General features: G+C 37.1%; 1 non-coding gene across 1 annotated transcript; it reads right to left on the reverse strand.

Moving 5' to 3' along the window:
• Positions 1–1,748: 1,748 nt before the first annotated feature.
• Positions 1,749–1,894, reverse strand: LOC126019564 (U12 minor spliceosomal RNA). The gene has a single exon (XR_007499214.1). It is a non-coding gene; the product is annotated as a U12 minor spliceosomal RNA (small nuclear RNA).
• Between the last annotated feature and the right edge of the window lie 2,037 nt (positions 1,895–3,931).

Below are 3,931 nucleotides of genomic sequence, written 5' to 3' on the forward strand. Positions count from 1 at the left end.
GTTTGTCATGAAGATTAAATAATCTTGACATTTATGCCTCTTTTTATGATATGAGTATGTGAATTAATTAAATAAATATTTTGTTGAATAAATAAATACATCCACCTAATTATTTGAGATCTTAAAGTTTTACCTGCTAATATTTGTTTCTTAGTGATTTTGTTTTATTTTTTTTTACCTTTTAATTATAATATCCCGTTTTACCAAGCCATTCATAATACAGTCGTTTCAGGCATTAAGTATTCAAACACCAGGGCCAGAATAATAGCACAGCAGTTGCCCATTTGCCTTGTATGTGGCTGAACCACATAATCCCTGGCATCCCATATGGTCTCTAAGCTTTCCAGGAGTAATTTCAGAGTGTAGTGCCAAAAGTAATCCCTGAGCACCACTGGTGTGGCCCGAAAACCAATCCCCCCCAAATTCAAACACCAATCCCACCACAAGTTTGACCTTTCCTTCTCTAGTGGCCCATTCTCCTACCCACTGTGATAACCTGATCCCATGCATATTGTTTGTTACAACACAAAGGCATATGAGACTTGATAAACAATTGATAGGTTAATTTGAAGTGATTGTTATATCTCTGCATGGCATTACTAAAGTTAGGGTCTACTGGACTGTGGTTGGTGCTATTTGAACTTCTGTGTTATTGGTTAAACTCACTGAGGTTGGTAGGTTACTATGTAACTTTCACATCAGATTTCCTGTGATTTACTGGGCTGCCATATCTCAATACTATAAGACATTGAGATGTTGCATGGCTGCTTGAAGCTGTACAGTCCAGGATTTATAGATCTAAAGCAAATATAGTGGTTTGGAAGTTTGATAAGGAAGTTTAAGTCATGAGGCTAAGTCATTTCTGTTGGAGGGTGTAGGGTGTGGCATTGGGCTGCTGTAGTTCATGGATAAAGGAGACTCTGCAACTCCTTGCCCCTTTCTGAGAATGCCAGAGGTATTAGCCACGGCTGGGCTGCCTGAGAAGTATTGGCTGCCATTATTTTCTTTCGGATCTTGGTAGAGGAGCCAAGTAAGTTGCTTTTCTGCCTAGAAGATGGTGACAATAGGAGGGGATCCTCAATATTTTTGGTGGTGGCTTGGGTGTCTTAGAAAAGCTTAGCCCAAACCTATTTCCCAAGAAGAGACACAGAGTTTTCAGCATGACTTTCAATTAAGGTATAAGGTAAATCCCAGTCTCTATAGATGTGTGTGTTCATTGCAGAGAAGGCATTGACCCCTTTCACCAAGTATGGGTCTTGGCTTATGAATGTATAAGACCCATTACCATATCCTTATTTTCTATTTCATAGGGGGAAACACTACATAATATGAACCTTTAAATATCTTGACAACAGAATTCTGGCTTTAATTATATCTTGAATCCAAAGTGGTAATTTATAGACTAATTCTGTATGGCAAATATGCTTAGTTTGGTATAGAATGTAATAAAAACTTGAGTCAGTCTTAAATAATCGGGACATATGATTTAAATCTGAAACTATGACTTCTCAGAATTATTGGAAGATAGACTAAACTTTTGGTTTAAATTTCCATCTGACAATCATCATTTGCTGCTAAATAGATACTGTTCTTTTTGCAGGAAATTCTGGGCACAAAATCTACTTTGGTATGTATTACTCCTCCTTATCCAGTCAGTCTTGAAATCATCATAGTTAGTGATCTTGACTTTTCAGGAAAAAAAAAAAAAGAAATGAAATTTGTATTTTTAAACAGTGAATTTGAAGAGTTAGACAGATCATGATTACCAGGTATTTAGCTAAGTAGATCACCTCAGGAACAACTTTTTTTATGCTCAAAATTTGTCTCACATTAGCAGTGAAGATTAGGGCATCACCCTGAATCATTATTTTTCTTACTCATGAATTTAAGATACTTCATGATTTCTTCCCCCCTCTTTCAAACATCAATTATGTAGAACCTGAAAACAAAGCTCAACAAAAAAGAAAAAGAAAGAAGACCTACCTTTGAGGCAAGAGAGATACCTACGGCAGGTAGGACATTTGCCTTGCCTGTGGCTGACCTGGATTGAATACCTGGCATCCCATATTTTCACCTGAGGATGTCAGGAGTAATTCCAGGGTTTGGAGCCAGAAATAACAGAGCACTGACAGGTGTGGCTCCCAAACAGAACAGAACAAAACAAAACAAAACAAAACTAGAAACTACCTGCTAAGTTAGGCTTTTAAAGAATTGCATAAACTTTTATCTTATTTTTGGTGGGGGAGCATATCCAGCTGTGTTTAGGGCTTATTCCTCTGCTTGGAGGTCACTACTGAAGGTTCTTGGGGGACCATATGTGGTGCAAGGGATTGAATCCAGTTTGGCTAATTGTAAAGAAAGCACCTTCTGAGCTGTACAATTTCTTGAATTCTAAAGGTATTAAACAGATGAACACTTTAGCACTTGAAGAATATAATATAATTATGTTCTTTCCAAATTAATTGCAAGACTAATTCTTGAGTCTTGCTGGGGATAAGTTAAATGTTGAAATATATATGCTTGATAAACATTTGTTAGTTTGCTGTGAGACTGGGTGAATATACAACTATTCAATTGAAAACATTGTAAGATTGTTTGAGGGGACTGGGAGAAACAGTCCCTTTTATCCTGTCCAATAATAGTCCTAATAGAAAAGTCCTGTTCTATCCCCTTCATTCTGGGTACCACTTGATTACCTTGGTCTCTTGGATGAATTCAAAATATACATCTTTTGTTAATAAAGTTAAAGCATAAAGGGCCTTTTAATTTCTATGACATGTTCCTGCTCTTTAGTGGAGAGATGCTGTATATCATTTTCCCTCTGAACAGCTGCACACTGAATAATGCACACAGGTTTCATCTAGTCAGGAATGTTAAACACTTGTTTGTCTATATTTCTTCACAATCTTGAGATGCAGAGATAAGAAAAAATTGCTTTAGATGTTACAAATAGCACCCAGATTAGTGTAAGTTCTTTAACATCAGACGGTCTCAATCAAACCATGTTATTTCAGTTTGTCCATATTCTATTCAACTAATCATCATACTAAAATATATAATATTGATGCTCCTTAAACAGTATAATTCTCAACAAATGCTACTATGTTCTGGGTGAGATGGATCAGGTCCTGTGCATAGATCAGTATGCCATGTCTCTCTCTTTTTTAATTTTACATTCCATGGCAATTTGGCTCTCAAATCATGAGCACACTGTCAGATTTAGTGACCTCATTTCTCACCCATGACAGTCTTAATGACACTCAGATAGATCATTCACTTTCTCCCCATTCTAAAATATACCAACATTGTACACCATTATTCACCCAACTCGACATTCAGGCTATTTTTCACCATTTTCATTGTCCAGACAAGGTTGACAATCCTGAAACTTATATCCACAGGAATTCGATAATGATCATATTTGAAGGGAAAATTAATGCCCATCTTGCTCTTTTTCTATTTAAATGCTCACCAATTTCTTGCCTCCCCCCGAGATTGTCTTTGATTTTTCTAAGGAGATAACAAATTTTAGACCAAATTTAAACTTTATTTTTTCAGCCTACTCTTGAAAGGAAATATAGATGTGGGGGGTGGGTTTGAGGGGCCTACCTGGTGGTACTGAGCGGTTACTCTTGGCTCTGTGCTCAACAATTATTCTTTTTTTTTTTATTTAAACACCTTGATTACATACATGATTGTGTTTGGGTTTCAGTCATAAAAGGAACACCACCCATCACCAGTGCGACATTCCCATCACAAGTCCTAAATCTCCCTCCTCCCCACCCAACCCCTGCCTGTACTCTAATCAGGCTCTACCTTTCCCTCATACATTCTCATTATTAGGACAGTTCAAAATGTAGTTATTTCTCTAACTAAACTCATCACTCTTTGTGGTGAGCTTCCTGAGGTGAGCTGGAACTTCCAGCTCTTT

This window comes from Suncus etruscus, chromosome 9 (assembly GCF_024139225.1).
Source record: "Suncus etruscus isolate mSunEtr1 chromosome 9, mSunEtr1.pri.cur, whole genome shotgun sequence".
NCBI classification, from domain to species: Eukaryota; Metazoa; Chordata; class Mammalia; order Eulipotyphla; family Soricidae; genus Suncus; species Suncus etruscus.